Source organism: Lissotriton helveticus, chromosome 8 (genome assembly GCF_964261635.1).
Source record: "Lissotriton helveticus chromosome 8, aLisHel1.1, whole genome shotgun sequence".
NCBI lineage: Eukaryota > Metazoa > Chordata > Amphibia > Caudata > Salamandridae > Lissotriton > Lissotriton helveticus.
This window is the reverse complement of record NC_136069.1, coordinates 474303501-474320791: the sequence shown is the minus strand read 5'-3', so window position 1 is coordinate 474320791 and position 17291 is coordinate 474303501.

The window sequence follows — 17291 nt, the reverse complement described above, 5'->3', positions numbered from 1 at the left end:
TGGGTGTTTTGAGGGGATGGTATCTCTGCTCCAGGTGAACCCAGTACATAGTAGGAGTGTGAGCACCTAATGGACCTTAGGTGGCTGAAGGAAGTGAGCTGTCAATGAAGGGTTTAATACAGAGTAAAAGCAGATAGTGGCAGGAGCTTGGGTCCCTAACGGGGCTTGGGTGTTTGGAGATAGTTGACTCTCTGTGAACGTTTGGGTACATTGGAATGGAAGTATGCAGTAGGGACTTGTCCACCTAATGGGGCTTGTGTAGCTAGAGGCAGTGCACTACAGTCACATTATCTCATTTAAGCACGTATGGTTACATGAATGATGCACCTTCTATTACCTATTTACATATTTCAAAGAATGTACTGGTTTTTTTGAGTAAATTGAATAGCAGTATGCTGTATGATGTCATCAGTAATATCATCAATGATGTCAATAATTATGTCATGTGAGATGTCATCAGTGATGTCATCAATGATGACATTGAACATGCCATGAGTGATGTAATATGTGGGATGATAAGCAGTGTATAGCAGGGCACAAGTTATAGTTAGCTCAGTAAAACATAACTGGAGAATTCACATTTTTAATGATAAAAATTGTATGTTTAAACTGACATTTTTGCCTACATAAAGCATCACTTCCAAAGCATTAAAAAAATTAATTTTGAAGATTTTTTGTAATGAAAAGTAAGATATTCATACCAGATCCAAGTATAAGGTTGTTCTAACTGTTTTTTAGGTTAATTTCTATGGTTCTTTTAATGTAAAGTAGGAAATTATTATCAGATCTAAATATAACATAATTTTTTTAAACAGTGAATTTCTTGTTTTTTTACTATCATAAAGAAAGATATTACTACCTTACCTAACAGTATGTACTAGGGCCTTGGCTATGTACCAAAGCTTGAGTATGTAGAGAGAGAGAGAGAGTAGCTTTCTAGCAAGGACCATTGTACAAGGCGAAGTCTGTGCTTAGTAATTTTGGTGAGCCTCTCACAAGAGTCTCACAGAACTGTGGCACCCCACCCAAAATAAATAGTTTTTCTTACTTTCACCCCTAGGGGTCCCTCTGTGAACCCCCCTGCCACCCACAAAGGCTATTGGTCAAGGTATATCCGCCCCTCCCAAAGCTTTTTTCAACAATTTTCAAGACTAGGGGACCAAGTCCCTGAGTCCTGTAATGGTGCACACAACATTTTTCATCACATTGCGGCAACAAATCTGATTGGTCGGGTCCTGTTGGACCAACGAATCAGAATGCCCATTTTGCTGCTTTTTCACACGGGTCCCTCTGGACCCTTGTAGGACTCCCACAGCAAAAGATATCTATATATGTATTGAACCTCAATCTATCAAAAATGGCTCAACAGATTCACACCAAATGACAAAAACTCACATTGAGCAAATATCTAGATTACTGCCAAATTTGTTGTCATTCTGTTCAGCCGTTTTGCCTGTAACCTTATTAAAAATTCAATATGAAAATTGTGTGTTTGAATGCCTTTTTTTCTTAGCCTCCAATTGACATATCCCCTGGAAACAACCTGGAAGGAGCCAGGGTGGATGAATTTTATTTGGGTATTTCATGAAGATTTGTGAAACAAAGCTAAAGTTACTAACCCAAAAAAACCCTCTTCCAGTGAAAAGTCTGACCTAACCATAACTACACAGTGGTGACTGTCTTATATTAAACAAGCATGTCAAGGCCAAGAGGTGCCTTGCATATGGCTTTTATGGACTTCTCCTCTGCCTTTGATCTAGTGAACCGAGATAAACTTTGGTAGATTATGGGTCGAACTGGGGTTGAGCCCCTCCCTTTTAATGGTTTTGAGAAGTGCACATCAAGACACTACCATGGGGGTTAGTTGTATACAGAATGGGGATTTGATATATCCTATTTTAGTTTCTCGTGGGGTCAGACAAGGTTGTATGTGGGCCCCTTTTTTATATTAATGTACTAGATGCATTTTTAAGATCCCTAACTGCTGATACTCCCGAAATGGGAGCCAGATTGGTCCCGTTCTCCTTATGCTGATAATGCAGTGCTATTATAACGCCCCACTAACGGGCTGCATATTTTGCTGGATGGGTTCTTTACCTTTCTGGGTGATCTGAATATCAAAGCCAACCATAAGAAATCTTATATTCTGACTAGTGGCCCCAAAACCTTCTGCTCTAGGAAGGTACACCAATAATGAAAACATCAACTTGTAGCTATCTGGGTAATTTATTTTCGCAAATCTGACCTGGGATAGGCTTGTAAATCAGAGATAACAACTCACTGAAGAAGCTTCCAGGGCACTCTATAGATTTGCTAAAACATTGGGACGTAAACCCCCAAAAGAATTAGTGATGAGATATAAAAGCAACTGTCTGTCAGTGGCTCTATATGGAGTGGGATTTTGGTTGGTTTGCCTCAGTGTCGTCTTTAGAGACAGCAGAGAATACATTTCTGTCCAAACTTTTAGGACTCCTGAGATCCATTACAATCCTGACCACACATAATGAAATGGGGCTTGGTTTCTTGGACGATTTGGTGAGATTAGCTCCTATAATGCTATGGGTCAAAATGTGGTTGTCTCTGGATTTAAAATGTGTGCACAATATTGTAGAAGACTTTTTAAAACAGAGCAATGTACAGGCCATTCCGTGGTTAAATGAGGCATGTTATCCTTGCAAGAATTGGGGGTGGCAGACCTGTGGGCAAACAGAGGAAACACTAGCATTCTTACCAAGGCGCAGATTAAGTTGAAGTTCTTAGAACGTAGGGAAAAGCTAAGAATGGAGAAAGCTATTGACGTGATAACAGTCCTTCAGTAAATAGCTATTTCCAAGTGCACTGGAATAAAGCCCTTACTTATGTCCCCAATATAGATTTTACCTTTCACATTTTCACATGAATATGATTCATCATTATATGGGCCTTCATAGTTCCAGATTCATGGTTCGCCTCCTTGCCGCCCCGTCATTGTGACGGGACTTCCTGCGAAACTCCCAAGCACTTTATATTATTCTGCCCACTTTAAGCAGTCTGTAGATCCTGATTCTTACAGCCAATGCTTAAAGAGAGGGCTTTAACTACCATCTTGATGGCTTGATTTTCCTACGGTGCTTAGAGTCCCCACTGATCTGTTTTGCTGTTTAAAATTTTATTATTCAGGCCGTGAGCCTGAGAAAATGGTACCCATCATGAAGCTAAATTGGCGTAGTGAGGTCACGTTATTTGCTTTGATATGATTATTAATTGTACTTTTTCTGCTCTTATAATATATTGATGAGTTGGAGAAACATGTATGTTTTATGAATTTATACTGGTGATGTGAGATTTTATGACGTCTGATATATTTTTTTTTAAATTTGTTTTTATTGCAGAGATAGAAACATGTCCTCAAAGTTAGACCAACCATTACACTTATGACATCATGAAGTTGAAGGGAAAGCAAAACACTACACAGCCAGTTAGCCCACATCCCGGAGGCTGGGCGGCGCGCCATCAGTACCGTGCTCCAAAAGATGTCTCAGTGTAAGCCCTGTTCAGGCATCTGGTCGGTTATATCATGTCGTATCCGCTTTTACCCCCGAAGGCCCACCCCCCCCTTGCACCAGCGGTCCCCAGTGTATTTCCTGGGCGCCAACAGCAGCCCTCAATCAAATCCTAAACGGCCCAATCGATCCTTCTGAGCTACAGCTCGGTGCCTAACTACTCCACCAAGAACAACCCCCCCGTCCCCCCCCCCCCCACAACTGCTGCTGATTTAGGTACTGATAAGCCGTGCAAACACCATAGTACATCCCCTGTAGGATCCATTCGCCAACATGTATTCCACATGGAACCCGACTATCCTAGCTCTCCCTCTTCATCCTCCACCATATAATCACACAGTGCCTGGACCACCATCTCCCACGCCCTAGCCAACTCCAAGCACTTCTCCTTGCCAGACCCAGCGGCCTGCCGCATCCTGATAATACTCTCACAGTTTGACCACTTCAACAACTCATTCATCCACCTCCTCACAGACGGGCCAGCCTTAGCCTTCCAGTGCCAGGTTATCTCTCTTTGAGCCAGCATAATGCCCAGGTCCATAAATTTACTTGTAATTTTTGTCCTCCTGGTATGGGGAAACCAGAGGAGCAAACACGCTGTCACATCAAAGTTCACCTCCCGATCCGTGACTGCATTCAGGAGTTCCCCCACCGCCTGCCAGTACGCCCCTAGTTTCGGGCAGTTCCACAGCATGTGAATCAGATCTACTTCGGGCTCTAAGCATCTCGGGCATACCGCATCGAGCGCCCGGAAATACCGTCTCACCCTCTCCGGTGTCATGTATACCCTATGGATAATGAAAAAATGCACTAGTTGAAATCGCGCATTCCTCGTACCCTTCCAAGTCCTTTGCAACACTTGGCTCCAAACCGTGTCCGGTATGGGCTTGCCTACGCTGGCCTCCCATCGCGATTTCAGCGCTAGCAGTGGTTCCAGTCCCTCACTCCGCAGTCGATTATGGAGACAAGTCACCGCTTTAACAGTGCCCGCTGCCATCACCACAGATTGGCATGTCACTGCTACCTCTGGCTCCTCCAACCCTTTCCTCCAGTATCGCCGTATCGCTGCCACCACCGCAGCATGCAGCAGGAAAGTCCCGTCCGGTAGACCAAATTTGTCCTGAAGCGTCCGATAGGGGGCCAGTGTTCCCTCCACATACAGATCCCCCACTACCTGCAGGCCCAGCTCCTCCCATGCTAACAATTGGGACCAATCACCTCCATGAGGTAGCGCCGTCAGCATCCCCAGCGGTATCTCCGGCGCATATGGGCGGCCTCCCTTTGTCCTCCTTAAACTCCTACGCCAGCATAGTTTAAGCGTTCTTTCTTCTATAGTAAGCTCTCTCACGTCTAGTTTCTGCTGCATTATTATGTAGGACAAGACACACCTCTGGATGCCTAGCCCCGGTCACGCTCGGGCCCCTTAATTCTCTGGCTACATTTTGCGTCAAGATCTGAAGTTGGGCCGCCAGATAGTATAATTCAAAGTCCGGAGCTGCCATTCCCCCCTCAGACTTAGGTCGAGTCAGGGTGTCCAATGCCACCCTGCGCCGCCCATGCCCCCAAAGGAAGCTAATCACCAGTGTCCTCAAATCTTTAAAAACCCGCTGCGGGATCCATACCGGCAGTGTCCTGAAATAATAGAGCAGCCGTGGGAGGGCTACCATCTTTAGCAACGCCACACGTCCCAGTACCGACAACGGAAGGGAGGCCCAAAAATCCATGCAGCCTTTCAGCCCACGAATACACCGCTCCACGTTCCCTCCCAAGCGGTCCTCGGCCGTATGGTAAATGCGTACCCCCAGATAGGTGAAACAGGAGGACTCCCACACCACCTCTCTCGTCAGCGGCGGACTGGGCATCCCTTTCCGCAAAGGAAATACACAGGTCTTGGTCCAGTTCACCCTGAGGCCCGATAGTTGGCCAAACCTACCCAGCATGTCCACCGCTCCTTCCAGTGACCGCACCGGGTCCGCCAGATATAATAACAAGTCATCGGCATACAACGATATGTAGTGTGATTCCAGTCCCTGCGCTATCCCATTGTATACAGTGCCCGACCTCGCCTGCGCTGCCAATGGCTCCACCGCTAAAACGAACAACAGAGGGGATAGTGAGCATCCCTGGCTCGTTCCCCTACACACTGGATAAGCCGACTAGACAATAGGCCCCAGCCGCACCCGCGCCGTTGCCGACGAATAAAGCACCCTCGTCCATCGCCTAAAAACGTCACCTACCCCAAACTTCAGCAATACCCCATCCAGATATTCCCACTCGAGACTATCAAAAGCCTTTTCGATGTCGACCGCCAATACCACGGGGTCAAGCTCCGACACCCCAACACCATCCATAATGCGGATCAAACGACGTATGTTCATCGAGGTGTTCCTAGTCGGTATAAATCCCGCCTGGTCCCTATGCACCAACGTGGTCATGTGCGGCAGCAACCTGGCAGCTAGGATGGACTCAATATCTTGTAGTCCACCGTCAACATGGACAATGGGCGATATGAAGTCACGTCCAATGCGTCTCTGCCCGGCTTCAGCAGCGGCACCACCAGTGCCTCCCTCATTGATTCAGGCAAGCACCCCATTCTCTTCGCTTCCGAGTACACCACCACCAGTCGAGGTGCCAATAGATCCACAAATTTGGCATAAAATTCCACCGGCAGCCCATCTAACCCCGGAGTTTTATTTCGTGCCATATGTTGTATCGCCCCTCTTATCTCCGTCAGTGTTATGGGACCCCCCGGGTCTTTCGCTTCTTCACTATCCAACACCGGTAACGGGATCAGATCCAGGTATTCGCCTATCTCCGAGACCTCTGCCTCTAGATGGCTTTCATAGAGGCCCGTGTAATAGGATCGAAATCGTGCCAGTACCGCTGATTGCGAATAGACCACCTCCCCGTCTTCCCTTTGTATACTCATTACTGGGCACCCCCTAGGCTCCGGATCAGCTAGTTTGGCCAAGAGCGTACCCACCTTATCACGCTCCTCATGCACCTTAGTAGCATACGCCTTATAATCATAGCACCGCAGCCGCTCCGTCTCAGTCGCCACTGCTTCTTTTGCCCGCAGCATTTGTTCCTGCAAGTCCGGCCGCTCAGGCCTACGTTGTTCCAGCTCTCTCAACACCTCCTCCGCTTTTGTAAGATCATTCAGAACTGCTTTCCTCTCAGTCGAAAATCTGCCCATACAGACCCCTCTCACCACCACCTTCATTGCATCCCATTCCACCGTTCTGGTCGAGGCCGAGCCTCCATTCTCCCTAAAATAACAGTCTATGCCCTGTCGAACCGTGTCACTAAACACCGGATCTCCCAGTGTATCAGGCCGCAGCCGCCACGACGGAACCGCTGATCTCGCCTGCTGCCACTGCATTGATATCAGTAAAGGGTTATGATCCGATATGGTCCTGGCTAAATATTCAGACTGAGTTACGACCGCTGCTAGGGGACCGCTGCACAGCACAGAATCCAGCCTAACATGCAAGTCATGAAGTGCAGAAAAGTAGGAGTAATCCCTTATCTCAGGATGCTGTTCCCTCCACACATCTTTCAATCCCCACCTCTCCTGCCATTCCTTCCTGTGGGTCGCTAGCCTGCGCACCGGGGAGTCAACCAACGGGGGATGCGACCTATCCAGCTGCACATCAGTTATTGAATTAAAGTCTCCTGCCAGCAAGAGAGGGCCCGCCAAGAAGTAGGCCAGCGAGCTTGACAAACCCTCAAAGAAGTGGGCCTGATCAGAGTTGGGGGCATAAATATTGCACAGGATCACTTCTCTGCCACTAAGTCGCCCCTCAACCACTACATATCTGCCCTCAGGATCAATCCGCTGACTCGTCATTTGGAACGGCGTGCCCGCTCTTATCCAAATCAGCACCCCTCTAGCGAACGCTGAGTATGTTGTACCAAAAACCTGCCCACGCCACCTCTTCTGCAATGCCCCACATTCTTTTTTGGATAAATGGGTTTCCTGCAGCATTGCTATCTGAACACCCCGCCTCACTAAGTAAGCATGTACCTTATGACGTTTCCCCATTGTACGCAGCCCTCGAACATTCCATGTGATACATTTCAAATTAGGTTATGTCCCCATGATGTACCGTTCTAAACCAAAGTCTCAGGCAACAATTCTTCCCCGCATTGCAGCAGTTGTACAACCCCTTCAAAACATCCCCAACAAGCCCCCAAACCCCACTCCCCAGGACAGGACCTAATAACCCAGCTTCAGCCCCATTCCAAACCATCAACACCCCACACATTGTGCTAACCTGTGGTTGCCACCACAGAAGGCCTTAAGGGCCTCGAGAGGTCGGTGGAGTGCCGACCAGGGGTAGGCGGAGCCCCAACCCTACGCCCATGGACCCATACTGTTCGTGCAGCCCCATACCTGGTAGTCCTAGAAATGTCCGGAGAGTCCCCACCAGCTAATATCACAGGATTGTCCAGCGTTCCCCAGCCTCACTCATTGAGCATACCATCTGAGGTTTGCGGTGTGACCACCGGACCCCCCGCACTCCCCGCTTCTGAGTCGTCGCCCCCGGATTTCTCCTCCTCCTCCTCCGACCCCGACCCTCCAGATGTCTTCTCCTGTTGCGATCTTGTGATGTTCGCCGTCGCAGCCAGCGCTCCCATCCTGTCCGCTGCCATTTGCTTTTCTCGCTCAGTCTGTTTAAGTTTGTTCCGAGAGCGGATACGCTGCGATTTTCTAATCCGTACCGGTTGAGGCCGCTCCCTCCCGCTCTTGTGTGCACGATCTGTCCCTGCACGGTACAGTTCCAGCCACGACCACGCCTCATCAGGGGTCTGGAAGAAGTGGGTCCTATCATCAATGATCACTCTCAGTTTCGCAGGAAAGAGCAAAGAATATTGGATCCCTTCCTCTCGTAGTTCCCTTTTTACTGACAAAAAGGAAGCTCTGCATTTCTGAACTTCCTGAGTGTAATCTGGGAAGATCGTGACCCTGCTATTGTCCACTTGGAAGGGGCCCTGGGATCGTGCCCTCTGTATCAGTAGGTCGCGGTCCTTGTAGTGCAGCAATTTGACCACCATCGGCCGAGGTGGCCGGCCCTCCAGGGGCGGTCTGGCGGGAACCCTGTGCGCTCTTTCCAGAGAGAAGAAGGGAGACAACCCCTCCGGCGCCACCACTGTCTTGAACCAGGTCTCCATGTATGACACAGCGTCCCCTTTCTCAACTTTTTCTGGAAGGCCTACCACCCTCACGTTATTCCTCCGGTTGCGACTTTCCGCATCCTCCGCTCGTCGCTCCAGAATCGCCAGCCGGTCAAGAACATTCGTCAATTTATGTTCCGCAGTCACCACCGCCGGTTTCAGTTCCTGGAGCAGTTGTTCATTCGTCTTCACTCTATCCGAGAGCTTGGCGTGGTCTGCCCTCAGTAGTCCCAATCCTGTAGCTACCTGCGCAATGTCCTGGCGTAGCGAGTCCTTAGTCGCAGTGATCGCCTCCAGGATGGCATCAAGGCGCTGGTTCAGCCTTTGTTCCTGCAGTGAGGCTTCCCACTGGGGAGGGTTACCATCTCCCTGCTCCAGAGCGAGTGCGTCGTCGCGCTCCTGTCGTGCAGTCGGGGCTTCGCCCAGAGCAGCCATCTTAGGCGCAACATGCGGAACACTCGGGCCGCTACCGCGGGTCACCCCAGGCCACCGCAGTCACTGCACAGGCTCCTCCGGTCCCGGAGCCCTTCACTGGCCCCCAAGCGCGACGTATGCCATGCACAACAACTTCAATCACGGCCTCAGCACTTCCCTGCAGCACCTTTGGGCGTCCCTCCGCTCGCAGCTCCTTTGCGTTGGGCTATGGCCGGGTGTCGACTGGGGCCACCAGCGCTCTGCGCAACCAGGGTGGCAACCCCCCAGCACTCAGCCAGAAGGCGATCGGGCGTTATCCAGGGCCCAGCCTATCCACCGCTCCAATCAGCACTCCACAGGTATCCAGGCCGCCCATTCAGCTCATCCACTGCGCTCGCTCAGGCCACACATCAAGCGGGTTCCAGACGGGCCCCCTACGATCTCCCCAGCTCCAGTCACTCACGTGGGGGCAGAAGGACCAGAAGGGCCCAGGTCCAGGGTCTCTTTTGCGGCCGCCGCTCAGGCCGTCACCTCCTCGTCGCTCCGTGCCTCCGGGTGGCTGATTCCTCTTTGGCCGGCCCCCTCAATGCAGCCCCGCCAGTCCCCAGGGCAGGAAGCCACCACCCAACAACCGCGTCGCAGCCCCGGAGCAGCCCGCTATTCTCCAGGCTCTCTCGTCTGGGTGCTCGGAAATGGGAGGGGGAGGGGCACCGCACTCCCCGTATCGCGGGGCGCCAAGAGCCCTGCCGGTCTTCCCCGCACGGAGCCTCCGTCCGGTCTCCGCTCCGTGCGCTCCACAAGGCAGCCTCCGGTGAGCCAGCGCCGAGCAGGGACACAGCTCTTAGTCCCTCCGAGCTCCGCTCGCCGCCATCTTGCCTTTGTTAGCCGGCCGGTGCCTCCGATCTCCGAGGTCCGGTCCGCTTGCCGCCAGCAAAGTCCCGCCGGAGTTTGAACTCTCTCCTCCGGCCCAGTAGCGCTCCGACTAGCAGAGACGTGCCTCCAGGGGCACCAAGGGGCAGAATAACAGGATTATTAGCGGGGCCTGGCGCGGAGCTACAGGCTCACACGGCCATCCCGGTCGGCGCCTAAGCCACGCCTCTCATGACGTCTGATATTTAATAGTACATCTTATGTTTTTATACTCTGGTTTACATAAATTGTCTTTTTTTCGGAGCTTTTATTGTGGTATATCTGAGCGAATAAAGTATTATTATTGATATTGACTGCCACCGTGTTAAATGTATCCACATGTATCTATCAATCTTTCTATCTCTATATTCATATATACATAATATATATATATATATATTTATAAGTGTGTGTCTGTGTGTGTCACTGTGTGTGTGTGTATGTGTGTGAAAAATCTTTAACAACCAAAACGTTCATACTATGTTACATTAATATTTTTAACATTTATATGGTTATAATTTACAATAACACTAGATAATGTATAATAATATTTGCAAACAAAATTACTTACAGACAGGACGAACAACCTTAATATCAAGATGGTATAGCATGTCTTCCTCGTGTGAAATGACAGCGGCCAATGATGATGAACCTGCTGCCCAATCCAGTCATACTTTGCCTCTCCTGCAAGGCACAATCAGAACATCTCCCTCTGTTACTTCAGCTCAACAGATAAATATCAATGCCCCATTCAGGCTCCCATAGCACGTATTTTTAGGAAGGTAGTGTAATACCAAACATATCAATCCCCCTATAGCCTTGTCATCCATATGTCTTTTACAAGCAGACATACTTATTACTATCCTAAAATATTAACTAAACATGTATAAAATACCCAAACACCACTAAAACACAGTTAACCCTAAAATCTGTCTGTACAATAATTAGACAGACAGCAACTGACAAAAAGACACACACTATAGCACATTACAAAAACAAACTTACAAAACAAGAACAAAAATACTATTTGACAGCAATAAAGACACAAAAGTAAGACAAAAAGACCATAAAACCAGTCTTCCCACACAGCACAAACGTCACTCTCCAAAAACACCTACAACTTGCTATTGCACTAAAGAGAAAGTGAAATTAACATAGGACAACATCCAGAAACATTTTCCGGCATTTTACACGATTTCAGTCTACGTGACTTTTCCTACGCAATATCACGCTTAACAGTAGATGTGTGAAAATGCATTAGAAATTGTTATGCATCGCTACGCAAAATATTGGAGAAATTAGGCTAATGTAGTTTAGCTCATTTATAAATTTATTGTGACAAATTTTAAGCTATTAAAAAAGTTTACATTACTTAAATAAACATTTAATATAACTAATATAATAAATAAAGGTTAAAAAAATTCATAATTATTTACAATATTTCATTATGTGAATTATACATAAAAGAATTTTAAATGTAATGTGATATGGTTTGTAAATGTTAAACAAATGCAATAATCCTTTAAGAAAAACGTATAACTTTTTAACTTGAGTATTGTTAAAAAATAACATTAATTAGAAGGTATATATTTATTATTTTAAATAAAATAAATATATACAGTGCGTCCATGAAGCGAGGGTGTTCTAGGAAAATTACATAAATATTGTGATATTTACATGTTTCTAAGATTCCCATTTTCAATATATATATATATAGTTGTCATTTCATTCTTTGAATAATGTGTATTTGTATTTGTTGTATTTCGTTTTATGTGGCCCTCTTTTGAGAGCCAAAACATAATAAAATAAAATAAATAAAAACAAATATATATATATATATTACATATGCAAAATAATATATTAATTATATTGTAACACATTTTTAGAACCTTGATTTTAAATAAAGAATGAAAACATTCTATTTCATAAGTGTTATATTTATAAAAAAAAGATAGAAAAACTAAATATATATTATTTACATATTGACTTTCTGGGCATTAAAATGTATAAGTTATACAAATGTATGATTGGCAGTTTGTAACTATTATTCTAAAACAAATAGATTAGGAAGCCTAACAAATAATCAAAACAAAAATGATGTTACACTTTTAGCCAAATGTTCAAACACAAGGGCAAATACAATGATAGGGACTGCCCTCTTTATATCATTTTTCTTCACATGCAATAACACCCAGAACTGGAGCTAGAGAATACATTTTTTGATCTACAACACAGAGTTGATAAAACCAGGGTGATAAAACTTCTCCAACAAAACTCATAGCTCAGATTTGTAAACATTATGGGGCTCATTATGATTTTGGTCGGAAAGCCTCTGACCGACACCGTCTCGGACTCGGGACCGACTGACAGGCGTACGGCAGTTCCGACTGCCGGATTATGATGCGACCGAACACTGTTCGGTCGGATTTCCATTGTTCCCTATGCAAGCTTGTGTTATGGCTGTAAATCGGCCGTAACACAAGGTCCAATGGGGAAATGGGTGTGTGTCTGTGTAAAACACTGCCCCCTGTTGCAGGCACCCCATGGTGCCTGCCACACCGTGCAGGGTATTACAGGGGGGTACCTTAGGTACCCCCTTTGCCACCAACCGAAGGGCTCGGGGTTAAGGGGGCCCTGCCCTGGTCCCCTAAAGTCACTATCCGACAGCCTTTCCGTGTCGGTAATTACACATTGTGCAGAATACTGGTTTGGAGGAACAAATATCTATTCATTTACTTACTCATAGGGAACATCAAATGACCCTATAAATGGTACAATGTCCCATTCCAATTTGTAAAAAATTCAGAAAATACACATACCACAATGGCTTTCTTTGGAAAAAATCAATAATTATTTTTTCTTTTTTTTAAATAAAAAACATGAAATTACATATATATAGACATCTACATAACAAACATATATAGACATGAACATAAACCAATATTTTGTTGCCTATAACCGCACATTTTAACAATGAATCAGTGTTTGCCTGCTTAATCTAGGCAATACACTGTGAGGTAATCCTCTCTGCACACCAGGTTTCAACACCTCTACAAACATTTGTTGAATGTGCCTTAAAATACAATAATAAATCTTGTTTTCAAGTGGATTCCTCCCATCAAAAGGGAAAGGCCGGCATGGAAAGGCTATCTGAACCCGACATCATAATCCTGATGACGGAAATGCCATCCATAGGGGGTTACCGTGCAGTTCCGACCAACAGGAATACTACTAGAGCCGGTAGGAACTGAGTCGGAATGACCGGCCAGTGTATGTTCCGACTTCGAGCATTGTAATCGGGCAGTTGCACCGTAAACCAACCAAGTTGGTCGGAAGGGCTCCGACACTGTCGGGAAGCTTCTGACTGTCTGTCGGAGGCTTTCCGACCAACATCGTAATCAGCCCCTTAATGCTTTGTTCAAATGTTATCTTTTTTTATACTTTAACCCCGCTCAAGGGTAATGCGTCTTTCATACAACTCTTATTAGTAAATAGGGAATTATGCATAGGACAGTACAAAGCTTTAAATCCAGGGAGGTAGTGATAGCTGATCCTGAAAACAATGACAATGTGTACACTAATTCCTCTAAGCAGAATAGATGCATCAGAATGTAAAATCAATGACAATAGCAGTTACTTCATTGTGAAAGAGTACTGTCTCGACTCAAAATGACTTCACATGGTGATAAACAAAACAACAGCCCTCTGTGGTCTAGCTTCGGGAATATGGGTATCTTTGAATTATTATAATTAGTCAGCAACAAAGAATGATTATGTGTGTGCAGTATGAATTAGGCTTATCTCACAGCTTGTGGCCTGATTACTGTTTGAGGGACACACCATGTGCTAGCTTCATAGTGGTTGAAGACTACTGCTGTCACAGGATGCTGAGTAGCACAAGTGCATTTGTGGCTCCAGAGTGATTTCAGACTTAGGGCCTCATTACGATGTCGCTCAGGACCGACCGACCTCTGATCGGCTGTCCCCACATCGTAATTAAAATGTGACTGCACATGGTGCGGTTGCATACTCCCATTTGTCTATGGGAGCTGGGGCTGCAGCCATAAACTGGCTCTAGCACAAGCTCCCATAGACAAAAGGGAGGATCTGTTCATCCCTGCACTGCATGGCAGGCACTTCAGGTTGCTTGCCACACGGTTCAGGGATTAACAGGCTGCAGGGTGAAGGAGGGTCTGCTAGGGGCCCCCAATATCGCTTTCCGTCAGGCTTTCCATGTCCGAGTGTTGAAAATTAGTACGTTTTGGTGAACATTATCTGCGCCATCTTGCCTCTTCCCCTGATGCCACACTTTTGTCGTGCGCGCCCGCCATTTTCTAAGATGCCCCGATCAGAACGAACCCTTTTGCATGCCGCTGGCCCCTGACATAGCCCTTCGCCTGCACGCTATCCACCCCCTGCTTGCACCTGCCTTGAGTCATAAACCCCTCTTCGGCGCTGCTCTGCCCCAGGCCCTCATCCTGTTCCCAGCGCGACACCTCCCTGCTTTCCTTTCATGATCTCCGGCCCTTAGATGCAAAACCCTTTTTCCCCGTGTGCCCGTTTTGTCCTCCCCGTTCCCAAGCCGACACCCAGCTCTGCCGATACCATCCTTGCCCCTCCCCGTACAATAGAAAGCTTCCCCCATCAAAGAATCCCCGGGTTGATCAAAGCCCCCACCCCATGAGATCCGATCAAACCCCCACATTCCGTGAATCGGCGGATTATCCAGCTGCGCGATGCTCATCACCTGTTGTGACTAGGGTGGGGACTTCAACTGTAAATGTGTGTGGGAACGGGCCCAAAGGGGAGTTCCGAGAATGTCTTTTCCGTACATCAAAGCTTTAACATGTATGTGTAATCTACAATAAAGTCATAAATGTGTGTATAAGAGGCCAGGCCTCAGGAATACAGTTAGAGCACCTCAGAACGATACCTTCTGTCCGTTTCGTTGTGTTCTCCTCCGGAGAGAATAAAAACCCTTGTTTCCTGCTTTCCAGTCTCCAGCGCCTGCCTCTTCATTGATTTAAATAACTAGAGGGTCACAGAGGCAATACTGCCGGGCAAATATCGATTGTCCCTGACCCGATTGAACTTTTTACAATTGGCGTCCCAAGCGTGGGGCCCATCAGCGACCCATGGATCCAGTGGGAGAGGTCCTGACGACAAAGTGAACGACTGCAACGATCGGGAACGCGTCTGTCCGATAGACCCTCGTCTGACAGCCGATCATCCGAACTTCACTGGCTCCGAACAGACCTCTCTCGAGTGATCTACGGTCCTGACTGGGAACCATCAGGAGTGCCGCGAGGATAACGAAGAAGAGAGGACGATCGGGCGCTGGATTCGGAAGTCAGGAAACTGTCCATGCGGTCCGGGTAAGGTCGTGTTACCACGACAAGTTGCGAAAAAATTGCTTGATTGCTTGTTTGTTAAATACTAGTATTGCTCTTTTTGTTTACTTGGAGATTCACTGTCTGCAAACGGAGAAACAACGGGGTCTCTCTCTTTGCAAGCAGTGGAGGATAGGTAGGGTAGCAGCCGTGCTTATTTTTTTCTCCCCCACTCAATAATTGCTTGAAACTGAACTGTTGTTCGCAAACTATTGTTTCCTGGAGATTCCCTGTCTGCAAGCAGGGAAGAGACCACCCTTTTTGCAGATAGTGAAAAGGGTAGGTAACGCAGATCTTTGCGGACCTACTCATTCTCCCCATTGTTATTTATTGGTCGTTTGGTTTTATATTTTTTTTTGATCCATGAGGTATTCACTGCCTGCAAACAACGTTGAATAGAAATATTCTGTACGGTCTTTGCACCTAGTGATAAGATAGGCAGTGCTGACTTTTTAGTCCCTCGTTACGAGCCGTCATGTCTGTCTTCTCCCCACTGATAAATAGCCTGTTTAGTCCGGACCGCGTATTAGAGGTGGACCATATAGCTCCATTAGAAGGCACCCCTAATAAGGACATGTTCATAAACTATGGGTTAGTCACCATAGCCTATAATAAATTATGGCACAGGTATACCGAAGAGAGTCAAGATAAACAGTGGCCACTGGCAGGATCCTTTGACCTTGATAAAATAGAAACGTTAGAAATAGCCCTTCGAAATAATAAGACAACGCCGATTATGCTCGACAGTCTCGGTATGTGGCGCAGAGAGGCTACGAAACGACAGAGAAAAGACGAGGATAAACCAAGTAGGGAAATATACCGACAGGACAACCCCAGGACACCGCTACCCACAACTTATCCCCCGACACTATGCAAAGGACGACCAGACTTAGGGTCAGACCAATGCGCTTTTTGTAGGTATGTCGGACACTGGAAAGCCCAATGCCCGACTCTACTGAGCGTGAGTAAAGGCAAAGGGCCGACAAGAACGACAGACCGACAGTACGAGAAAAGGCGCGAGACAAAGAAGAACCCGACTTACATAGACAGACCAGACAGAACCACCACGTTTGATTATGCCCGATGGCACAGATTTCGCCAGGAAAATCTCAGCGGCATGCTCACGTTCTCCTAGGTCGGGCAATGTCAAGACGGGAACCCAGCCTCGTTTAAAAAAATTCACAGACGGAAAGAGATAATTATGACCAATAACTGTTTTTATATTTGTCTTGGGTCTTTGTATGTCGTACTTGTACTGTCCCCCGTCTGAGTTTGTGTATGTAATGTGCAAATCTGCGTCATCCCTCTACACGTGTTTCCGTGTTACTCGACCTCTGTTAGCAGAAACTTAGCATAAAAGCAACCTGGAAAGAAAGAAATGGTGAAACAAAATCCGTAGACCATTAATGAACTTGAACTTTTAATTTAACACAACAAACAAGGAATAATAACGATAAACTGTAGAAAATGAAAGTCAAACAGAACATTCGCCCCCCCCCCCATTCTGGAACCTTCCAAAGTAGGGCAGGGTTACGGCTACGCCCAACCAACGGCAACCCATATAAGGCGAGCCCGGCCGCCAACTCTTGGTCAGGAAATCTTAACGTATGGGGGAGCCGGAGGAGAGGCAGGAGCCCGCAGCCTGGGCATTTGCAGGTAGTCCCGCCACATGTCTCCTTGGCCGGCCGCAACGGGCCTGGAAAGACTAAGGTAGTCCCGCCACATGTCCAGAGGAGAACGAGGCACCTCTTCCTTTTCTCTTCCGTCACAGCCGCAGCAGTCCTGGACGGCGGGATGTCCTGCACGTACCTCCACAACAATTTGTCCAAGTTGGGCTGGGAGGGAGAGGCGACGCGGA